The sequence below is a fragment of the Trachinotus anak genome, unplaced genomic scaffold, assembly GCF_046630095.1.
Source record: "Trachinotus anak isolate AG129_WGS33_773 ecotype Australia unplaced genomic scaffold, CSIRO_AGI_Tana_v1 ptg000014l, whole genome shotgun sequence".
NCBI lineage: Eukaryota > Metazoa > Chordata > Actinopteri > Carangiformes > Carangidae > Trachinotus > Trachinotus anak.
In genome coordinates, this window is record NW_027273865.1 from 20,260,781 (window position 1) to 20,272,795 (window position 12,015).

General features: G+C 41.0%; 1 long non-coding RNA gene across 4 annotated transcripts in view; it reads left to right on the plus strand.

Annotated features, from left to right (window-relative positions):
- LOC139632062 (uncharacterized) overlaps positions 1-12,015 on the plus strand; it is a 236,961-nt gene that overhangs the window by 94,449 nt on the left and 130,497 nt on the right. For all 4 annotated transcript variants that reach the window (XR_011693493.1, XR_011693491.1, XR_011693492.1 and 1 more), the window contains one exon: positions 173-311. This is a non-coding gene — a long non-coding RNA (uncharacterized lncRNA). The remainder of the gene's footprint in view (positions 1-172; positions 312-12,015) is intronic.

Sequence of the window (12,015 nt, forward strand, 5' to 3'; positions counted from 1 at the left end):
AGTTCAGAGAAAATGCATCAGAGATGAGAAACAGAAATGAAATGAAACAAAAAAAAACAGCTGTGGTTCATTAACAAGAATGGGAGTGTGAAGTCATGAAAAGATAAAGCTTCACCTTATTAAACTATATGTCAATTTGGCTCTGCTTCTTTCTTTTTCTTTTCCACTTCAGATTAGCACCAGTGAGTCTGATGTGGAGAAAAGAAGTGGAAAGAAAGGAGGGAGAAGGAGAGGGAGAGTCAATGTGATGGACATCCTCTGAAGAGTCTGGCCTTTTAGTAATTGTGCCCGCCGTGGAGCAGAGGTCAGAGGTAAATGCCACACGTGGATGTGTCCTGCTATAATGAGTGGGAGGGGGTATGACATATTCACAAACACATACGTTCTCGGACTCACACACCCCTGCATGGAAACATCAACAGTCTTACAGGCATTAATATGCAAATGTAGTCAACTACAAAGCCCAGAAACATTTCCTATGCTATTTTAGAAATTTGTCATCACAGATACTAGTTACCTTATCAGGATTGTAATCATTAATTTCCGCCGACATTGGTAATATATTCTGATCTCTGTCAGATTATTTTTGTATATTTGAGGTGGAACAGTGAAAGTACTAATAAGTTTGAGGTGTCAACTTACCTCAGTAAGAAGAGACACTAGGCAATTATTAGAGACCTATGGTGTGTTTAATTTGCCACATCAACACAATGCATTTAGGGGATAAAGGGAAGAGACTTGCTGTTAACTGTCCATATTAATGCTGCATGCAACTTTTCTTGTCGTAAATGGTTACATGTGAAGTTACATGTTAATGTAGTCGGATTATTCAATTCAATTTTATTTGTACAGTATAGCACCAAATCATAATATACATTATCTTAAGGTTCCCACAAAGAGGAAGCACTTGGTGACAGTGGGGAGGAAAAACTCCCCTTTAACAGGAAGAAACCTCCAACAGAACCAAACCCAGGGTGGGCGGCCGTCTGCTGCGACCGGTTGTGTTTGAGAGGAGAAAGAGGGGGTGAGGAGAGAGAGGGGAAAGAGTGAGACCAGGAACAGCTGTAGATACTGTTGACTGTTAATTGTAACAGTAAAAATAATAATACTACTAATAATAATACCCATAATAATGGTCTGATCACATTTCCTATTAATTGGTTATTTTTATAGTGGAAATGATAATACACATATATACAGATAACACCTATAGGCGATGGTGTTATCAATAATAATAATAACAATAATCATCATCATCATTATCATCATCATCATCATCATCATCATCATCATCATCATCATCATCATCATGAGTGTTGTAGTGGCAGATTTGGATCCTGAAGCACAAAATATGGGAGAGAAATGTAGTATGATAAAAATGCAGGGAGAGAGACAGAGAGACAGAGAGAGAGAGCACTCAATGCATCTTTGGAATCCCTCAGCAGTCTATGTCTATAACAGCATTCTACCTTATGTACCCACCCTGCCTGTGAGCAGATACACACACAGAGTGCCCTAACCAGTGGCAGGACACGGGTCCAGTTATTTGATTGTGCGTTAATAAGAGGGAACCTCCACAGTACTGATGTCAACTGTCAGTCCACATTTATGCTGTTTTCTCTCCACCCACCGACTCTAAGCTTGTTCCTGACAGACAGAAAGTCTCTCTCTGACACTGCTCTTTGCTTTTTATTGTGAAAATGCCAACTTGACCCAGGAGTTGGTGGCTGAAGGGTACAGCAACCCCAGAGGAAAAGGCAATTTCACAGATCCCGATGTGTCTGGGCAGGTTTTGAACATATATGTGTGTGTGTGTGTCTGTGTGTGTGTTTCAACTGCATGTTTGTGTTTGCTCCTTTATGACTGCATATGCATTAAAAATCAACAATCATGTGCCCACTTGAGCATTCACCTGTGTGCTGAAGAGTGTTTCGCTTCACCACACCTGTGACTTTATGACTGTGTGTGTGTGTGTGTGTGTGTGTGTGTGTGTGTATGTGGTCCTGACCCCCTACTGTTTTAGCAGATGTCACCTCCTCCTGAGCCAACATGTCTCCTCTCTCTCATTTCACTCTGTTCCTCACATGGACTATGTGTCCTTCTCAGGGCTCAAATAATTTCATATCCCTTTCATTTCATTTTAGTGTGATGCCAGTGGAATGAAACCATGATTCTCCCTCCCAAGTCAGATAATTTACCCTAAAACAGTATGCAAAGGTAATAATGTTTGGATCTTTTTTTTTAAATGAAGAAAAACAATTAGGTGTTCATGACAGCTCAGGGTGAATTTTTATATAACTCAGCTGTTTACATTTTGTTAAGGGTTTAAGTTATGCATAATTGAGGGTGTGCAGCTTTGAGCAACAGGTGGGTAAGTGTATGCTTGGCACAAACCGGCGTGCACCAAAGTCTCGGCTCCACAGACCCCCACTTCTTTGCCCGATTTAGGATTAGCAAAGAGTCAGTAACCTGTGGTGACGTCACAGAAGCTACGTCCATCTTCACAGTCTATGAGTGTAACCCAGTGAGTCCCTTAGTCATTCATTGTATAGCTACCTCTGGTGATTCTCTGTGCGTTTATGTGTTTGCAAGGTGTGTAGGATATCCTCTTGTTCAAAATATAATCAGACACTCCCTGTGCAGAACTGGTGTACTGATGTCTGACACTGTTATGATCAACAGGGGAACCCCAATGTCTCAGTTAGAAAGAATAAGGAACAGTTTGTTGTCTGCTCTGAGGGAAAGTGAAGGAAGGAGGAAGGAGCAGTCGAGGGAAGCTGGTAGGCCGGCGAAGCGGGGCAGAGCAGGGATGAAGGCAGGGCTGTGAGCGTGGCTGGATGACTGATCAGTAGTCAGGGAGTAGGAGCAGGAGAACAGGCAGCCGCGCAAGGATCCTGTGGCACAGGGAGACGAGGATTAGCTCAGAGAGGAAAACAGCATGAGCATCAAAGCAACGATCTGGTGATGAGCGGATGGAGAGCCGGGGTTGATATACTGCTGCGATGATGAGTAGAAGGAGTGCAGGTGTGCAGGCTGATCAGCAACCAGGCAGCCGGAAGAGAGGGAGAGGAGTGTCACGCCCACAACACACACACTCTCACACACACACACACACACACACACACACACACACACACACACTAACACATACAGAGTAGAGGCTGACAGGGGAGCAGAGGAGGCACAGGGGAAAAGGAACTACTAGAAACACAAGAAATAAAGTGGAGACACACACACACAAACACACACTCATAAATACACATGGAGAGCAGGTGAGTAGGAATAATGTTATTTTTGTATCATGCGCATCGTGCACTGGGATAGCATACATTTCATTATCGATGCAGCAAACCGACACAGAACACAACTTACAAATTTGTGCATGAAATAATGTTAACTTCTGCGTGTCTGTGAGTCTTTTTGTTGCTCTGATATATGTCTATGAATGCATAAGTCTGCTTGTCTGTACAGTTGTCATATCATGTGTATCTCTCTGTCAACCAGTGCCGCTACAAGTATGTTTCCCTCCTTCTACCTGAGTGTGTGTGTGTGTGTGTGTGTGTGTGTGTGTGTGTGTGTGTGTGTGTGTGTGTGTGTGTGTGTGTGTGTGTGTGTCTGAGTTTCAGCTGGGCTCCATCCTTCAGTATGATAATATTTGAATAGTCAGGTCTGTGTGATAGTTCCAGTAGAAACAGAGCCACATGAAGCAGCCTCAGCTCATAAAGCACAGACGCTCTGTTATTAGACTCTGCTTAGAACAGCAATTATCGTCACACTGTAATATTTCAATGTTGGAGTAACAGCGTAGCACCAACCGCTCTCTGACCCACAGAGACCGACACTGTGTTGCCATCAGACACAAAATGGCTGCTGTTAAATGGAGGTTAACTGACATGTCAGGCACAAAATGGCTCCTGTTGAAATGTGGAGGAGTGGGCTATTAGACATAGATGGATCTTCTCCAAGACACTGGACAGGGAAATTGTTTTATTTAGCCCCAGACATAGTTTTTCATTTAGTGGTGGAGAACAGAAATCCTTTGCAGTTGAGCCAGGTTCCTCTCTTTTGCCAAACAAGTCTGCACTTTTGTTGGAGCCCGCTGCACCGCTCTGTCGAGGCCTCACTGAAATGACTGAGAAGGCTTTTTTTTGTTATGAGTTTTATTTGATGGCCTGAAGATTTCTCCTAATTTTTTTCTTTTTTTTTTTTTTTACTTTGCCAAGAAATAAAATTGACAGGGAACAATGACTGCATTCATCATATACCCCTGGCCTTTTTTCACAAGCAGCTGCATTGTCTTCCCCCTTATGTCCTCAACATTACCATTTGAATACATTTGTAATGCTCCTACATACAAAAAAAAAAAACACACAAAAACAATCAAACAAAAGAAAACACTCAACTACGTGCCTAAACCACTGAGTGACATCCTCAGGCACAAGTGACTTGGCACAAGCAAAAAGCAGCTCTATGTAAACGGGTTCTGAATTTGTGAATTTGAAGTTTAGAAAGTCAAAAAAAAAAAAGGTCTCACAAAGGCACACATCAAAATAGCTTTAAGCAAACGAGCTTTGCTGAGACTGAAACTGGGGAGGGTTGAAAGAAGCCCTTTCATGCATAACTCATCAAACCAGCACCACTGTTCTCTTATCATTACCCGGCAACCTAATGTTATGTGATGTCATTCATAATGCAGAAAGAGCAAAGAGAAGACAGTGGGCTTACATTTATTAATATTTATACATTTCAGAACCTTGACAGATGCTGAGGTACTGCTGGCCAAAACCTTAATCAACATGAAATATGCATATCAATATTTGTAAAGACTCTGCAGTGTCTCATTTGCAGCTGAAATATTTGGGATTGAATTTATTAAGTGTCTTTGCAAATTTGTTCAGAATGTTTGACTTGACAAATGACGCCATCATGAAGAGTCGTTTTTGAGAAGTTTGTTGAGCAGGATTGAAAATATTCTAAAATGAATTTGAATTATTAAAAAACATTACGGTGATCTTGTGACATGAATTTCTTTTTGTGTGTGCATGTTAGCTGCTTTCGGTTCATGCAGCTGCAGTATTTATGGCATTTCCATGACGCCGTATTTGTGCACTCATACATGAACGTATCATACGATACAGTGCATCTGGGTGTGTGCTTCCAAATGTGCACGCGTGGTGTTTTGTGTATATTTGTCTGCACGTATGATCCCAACTGTTTTGTAATTAAAGCTGAAACCAAGTCTAATTTCCCTTACTTTGCAGTTCTGGAGGTTAATTGCGAGAGCCACGCAGCCCCTGGCAAGCTCAGAAGAGTGTTAGTGGGAAATGGGAGGATGTGAAAATGCAGTAATAACAACACCATTACCTTCACAGTACATGGAGAGAACAGGGCGAGGCAGGGACACAAGTTAGCGTCCATGAAAATATTAGTGAGGGCAAAACAAATGTTAATGGTGAAAAAAAAAAAAAAAGCTTAGGTATAGTTTTAATAATGAGATTTCTGTGCATAATTGCAAGTGTATGTGTGTGTGCAGTTCTGTGCAAGAGTGAGGCTCGCCCTGAGGTTTAGAAAATCCTGGGGTGAACAGGAAGACAGGACACTGATTATAAATCAGTCTCAAGTATCTGCTGCTTGTCTGAAGTGGCTTTGGATTGATGACAGACAAGGGCAACTTCCAAAAAAACAAACAAACCAAAAAGCAGGTTGAAAAAAAATGAATAAAAAGAGAAAAAATGCAGTAAATGTTAAAGAAATTGATTTGTTTGATTGTGTTTGTATGAGCATTCTACAGGTTTAATCATTTCTGACAGAAGGACCTTTATACAGTGACACCAGGATCGCAAAGCAGTCAAGAGTATGTTGGGGCGTGTGTGTGTGTGTGTGTGTGTGTGTGTGTGTGTGTGTGTGTGTGTGTGTGTGTGTGTGTGTGTGTGTGTGTGTGTGTGTGTACACATGTTTGGTGCCTGCGGGCAGTCGGAGCTGTGGAACTGACAGACAGCCTCTAACCTTCTCGCCACGCAACCCTGTGATTGACGTCTCCATGGTGAGAAAGTGGGTGGCAGGAGGACCAGATATTACCGTGGAGGTCAGGGTTGAGTGAAGTGAACAATCACTTCAATGCGTGTGTGTGTGTGTGTGTGTGTGTGTGTGTGTGTGTGTGTGTGTGTGCGCAGATTTGTGTGCCCGTATCTACCTTCCCATTGCAATTTCCCTCTTGTGATGATATCAATTTAGCTGAAGGATATCACTCGCTATTGAACTGTAGAATTATCATTTGATGCCATTTGATACCAATACCTTCTTCCCACCCTGTAATAGAAAATAAACAGGATGATTACGGCCTTAGTGTGCAGGATGGAATGTGGACAAGGAGGACATGAATCTCAGTTTGATTGCTGCTAAGCAAAAATCATTACCAGGGAAAATTAAAGTGAAAGTTGAGAAGATGCAGTGTCGTGCTATTTCTCTGATGGCCACCTTGTTTTGTTGCTGTAATTAAATGTGGCAAATGGTTGAAAAGAGACTTATTAACTCACATAGTCCCTTTCGCGTAACGGTGCCCTTCTCTTTCCCTTCAACCATCTTTTCACCAACCGTTTTTTTCCCTTTTTTTTTTTTTTTTTTAACTTTGGTTTGGCTTTTTGACTTTGTTCCAGTGATACATCAGTGCCTGCACAGTGGCATGCCAACATCCTTGCCTAATGTACAGTTCTGCTTAATGTAGGAGCTTGCCCTGTTTGTTCAGCCACGCTTTTCTGAAGATGAGCATCAATTATAAAATCATTTTATTCAAATTTTGACAGCAGCTATCTTTCATTCACAAAACAATGCATTTCATGCTTTAACTGGCGTGGTCTGACAATAAATGTTGTGGACACATACATCTCTATAGATCACATCACTGCCGCCTCAGAAGTGTTGTTTGGATTTTGATTGGCGCTGAAAATGAAAGTGAGTGGTGTGTTGAGGGAGAGCGAAAAGGAGAAAGGCCTCGATGGAGAACAGGCTGAACACTCAGCGTTGCTGTAATTATCCTTTAATGCTTTTAACTGTCTCCTCTTAATTGGACTTTCATATGAGCCCACCTTGGTCTTTTCCCATGGACTCTGGTTAGCAGAAGTCAAACGTGTCATTAATGTGCGCGTGAGTGTGTTTGTGTGTGTGTGTGTGTGTGTGTGTGTGTGTGTGAGGGAGTAGATGGAGATGTTTTTATTGTCTAGCGGTTTGAGCAAAGCTCTTCCCTGTCAGTTCATTTGTCTTTATCATACACAATCAGAGGGGCCCCACAAGGAGAGAGCCATTACCGTCTAGTTATTGTCAGCACCACTTTCACAACCTAACAAATGCACACAGGTACACGCACCTTATGTAGCTCTATGACGCATGTAACCACACCACTCATAAAGACAGTTTTCCAAGCACTTACTCACACACTCAAAGAACATACACACAATAATACCTTCAGTCACTTAAAGACTTCATTATGTACAAAAATGTGTACAGTCCAAATGCACCGGCACCAAAGTCTATTTCATTTCGAGCAGGAGACAGACGGGCATGATAAAGCTGATTCATAATTTATCAGGACTAATAGCCACCTGCCTGTGCCACTAGCTGTTATCTGCCACAAATTATGGGCTCAGAAAGCCCTGTGTTTTGACTGAGTGTACATTCGGAGTGACAGGCTCAGAAGGGGTTGAAGTGAAAATGAGTATCTGATTTTTTCACGGTGCTGTTTGCAGAAGGGTGCGTATGCAGTTATGTGCTGTGAGTGGTTGTTATCAAGGAAGGTCTACAGGCTACAGATTGTGTCTGTGTGTGTATCTGTAAGTGAGATGGTAACAAGATCACTTATATAGGAGCGCAGCCATTTTCAGCCAACAGTGTTTGTTTAGCAGTGTTTCTACTGCAAGACATGCTTTTTTCTTCAGTGGTGCCTGTTGGTGATCACTGATTTCTTTCACCTATATCCATATAAGTTTAGAGATGTGTCATCTACCATTTCTATTTCTGTTCAAATTTATATTGTTACTTTGTCTAGTCCTCACGCTCCTTCCAATCCATTCTTTCATAGTGTATGTACAGCATATATGATAGTCAGAGGGGTGTTACATTACAGTATATGTACCACACCTGCTCACTTTCCTTCACAAATCCACAGAGATGATCTCAGCTCTCTCATTTCTTAATTGGTCAGTGTTAAGTGACTCGACTTTACCTGCATCAGCGAGACCCACAGTACCTTTTCCTTTCTTCATCTCTCTTCCTTTGGCCTCCCATCTTTCTTATCCTGCATCTCCTTCTATTGTACCTAAATGTTGATGGAAAAAAGTGGATCAATGCAGCTAAAAGTACAAGATGGATAATTACAAGGTATTTCTGCTTTCACTGATTGTTGTTTTAATCAGTGGATAGGGCAATGGCAACATTAGGGTTCAGACTTAAATTGAAGTTATTTCTCAGCATTCTTTGTTTACAAATCCATTTCATTCACAATTAAGGGTCTTAGCACCTTAACATAGTAATCCAATGACTTAGCATTGCTTTCTATTTACACTGTAACATTTTCTGACTCGTGATGGACAGTGTACAAGAACAAAATCAATGTGGCTGAACCTTTTCTTCTTCTTTGTCAAAACCTGGCCCCTACATTACCCCAATTCAACACAACCACCAACAGTTTAGTTGGATATTGGGATGTTATTTTACTAGTGGCTAATGTAGCTTCGAGCCTGTAGCATTAAGCAGAGATGAGTCTTCAGCCCCAGCGAACACTGACTCAGTGACGCAGTTTATCAGACTTTGCAAAAGGCTCTGTACAACATTTTCCCACTCATGCAATAGCACTCCCTAAGAGCTGTAAACAGACTTTGATGTTTAAAATTGATGAAGTTCCTCTTTAAATTAGCAGATTAAGAGACATTTATAATAATTTTTAGTCATTTCATGTTCTACTTTTACAAGGAGCTGCAGTCCAAGATCTAGCTTTGACTCTTTAATTCCACAAGCATGGATTCAATTAAAGGTGGTTAGTGATTATGTGCCTTAGTAGATTGTACCAATCTGAGATGGTGCCAAAATGGTAGACGCAACATATGAGAAACTTCACAAGATGATTTTAACATTTGGATCCTTTTGATGTCTTCCATTCTGAGAAGCATTAAGACTAGAGGGGGTTTGTTTTATCATTTCTAAAGCGCTTTACCGATTAAACCTTTGACCCTTTTTTAACTTGGTCTATCCACTTCCTTAACACCCAAGTGTCTTTATCTATTCATGGACTGGATTTCTGATATACTCCATATGCCTGGTGAGGAAATGCAATGACATGAACTTTCAAGCCTTTAATCAGAAGTTCGGCCTAAATCCTTTCCAACACACTTCCATACTGCAGATAGTGCCTTGCCCTCATCATGTGTGGAGCAGTCTAGTGGGGACACTCTACTTATGTCATGTTGCAATTTTATGGTTTACAACTTATTAACTGAAATGATTATAATAAAACTTAATGACAAAAGCAAACCACTGAAATGTGTAAAAATGTCTGTTCCTGTGGTGCTTGAAAGTGTAAAGGCTCTGGGTTCAATAGGAAGGTGAAATACTTTTTACATGGTGAATTCCATCATAATGGTCTTCATATTGGTATATATATTTTCAGGAAAGCCTTTCTCAAGTTTGAACATAGGCAAAGGGTAATCTCTCCCAACAGACGTTCACACAGTTGCAAAGAGTCCTGGGTAGACATAAATTAACTTGCCTGTAATGGAACAAGACCTGCAAATCACAGAAGTTTAGTGAGACCTTGGAGGTTACTTAAGTTGGCACTGAATAAACTCTCTATCAAACATGCGTTTTCACTTCTGGACCCAACTCCCCAGATCCAAAATGGCAAAGTCAAGTGTAAAAAGTAATTTAATTTTGTTATGGGTTATCAAGACTATCAAAATGGAAAGTAATTAAATGAAGACCTGGGACAAACTTTTTCCAAAATCATTTCTGAGTCCACTTCAATTTACTTTTACTTTTAAGTTAGTTTAACATCCATCTTTGGAAACCAGGGGAGCCTCAGTGTGTGTATGTGTGAGTGTGTTTTGAAAAATGACCGTCACCCCACTTTGTCCTTCTGCTAAATAGCCTACCTCAAAACAGCCTCCATGCTCTCTGTCCTCTGTATGTGTGTGCACAGTCTAAGATTGCGGCTGATATAAATAATTAAAGAGGAAATTACAAAATGTAAAGTGGTGACTCAAAAACCTGTGCCTATGTCCTCAGACATTCCTGATTTATAATTTACAGCCAGACACCAAGTCCCTCTTCTTGCCTACAGATCTCATCTGTGGTGTGAGCAAGATATGCGTTAAAAATTCATTATGATAGAGACACAGACTGAGCCAATGATAATGACACATGTAACCTTGGCCTGCCTTGCATAAATAGAACACACACTTTGCTTGTACATATACAGACAGGTTGCAGATATTAGCAAAAAAATAAAAAATCATTGAGCTTATGTGCACAAGCAAGTAAACCAACAGGAAAAAAATCTTATGTACACACATCCTGCTTGTTCTCTTTTAGTCTCTGGGTATCAGTGCCAACAACAATTTGTCAAGTGTCAGTTGCCGGTTAGATTTTAGCCTGCTGCATCGGGGGACTTTGCCAATTCACTGCTGGTACATTGCCATCAGGACTTAGCTGATCGACAGAGTAGAGGTAGTGATGAGAGGTGGAGGAGGCAGAGACACAGAGGTGTGAAAGTGACTCAGGCTCTGTAGAAATTATTTGTGTTGCTATCTTGTGTGCTAGATTGTATAGTTTTTGTATTTGTCTGATCTTGTGAGAGACTGCATCCCTGTGCTTACTGGCATATCTTGTTCATGAAGATGAACATATAATTGATGCATAATAAGGCAATCAAATGCTGTCAATCTTTTCTCTGCTAAATCATACTGCTTGTTAATTTGGACTCTGACAGCCTTTATAGTCTGTTCGCCTTTGTTTTTTGCTGCATACAAATGATGTTTAGAATATGAATGGGAAGTTTAGGTCACCCTTTTTCATTGTCTGCAACAACATGACAGGCCTGCACTCCCCCAAACTTAAGAAGGGAGTTCATAAGCAAATATGGGGACGTGCAAAAGTAAAAAAAAAAAAAAGACATCAACAGACAGCTCTAAGCACGATCATACCTACACACAACCACGCATGCACAAACGCACGCAGAAACACACGCACGCACGCATACACACGCATACACACACACACACACACACACACACACACACACACACACACACACACACATATGCACACACACACACACACACTTTAATTGAGGCTTGTGCTTTGGACACCTGTTCATTATTTCTCTCAGTAGGGAACTTAGTTCCCTGCCACTTGCTATCTTGTTACACCCACTTACATACTGTGCATCATGGGTGTTTAGTTGTATTTCTGTGTGTGTGTATGTGTGTGTGTGTGTGTGTGTATGGCCGCGCATATGCCATATTTACTCTATACTGACACCTTCTTTCTACTGCACATGCTTAAACCAACAAGTCCTCCGACCTAAACAACCATGTATGTCGTTTGTGCCTTCCCTCGAATATGATCCATAGGAGTGCACCAGCAGCAGGTGTACCAGTGGCCTAAGAATAACATGCTGTGCTACTATGGGTTGTTGCACAGACAACCTATAGAGTCATTTTTTAACAAGAGGACAGTGCCCCTTGTACTGTGTAGACTTCATTAGTCAGTGTATAAAACAGGGTGTAGACTTTACACGTATTACATCATGTCACAGCCTTATTCATTGTCAAAATGCCATTTTAGACCTGCCTTACATGGATTTAATTAAACCTGCTTCATGTACAAATCTTGTTTTGTATAGTGTAATAATTCATGCCTATTTGACAAATGTGTCAAATGTGTGTGTTTCTGGAACTCATGTTGAATTACATAAACGTAACACACTGTTACCACGCCTACAGCATATTTCCCATCATTAAGAATAAT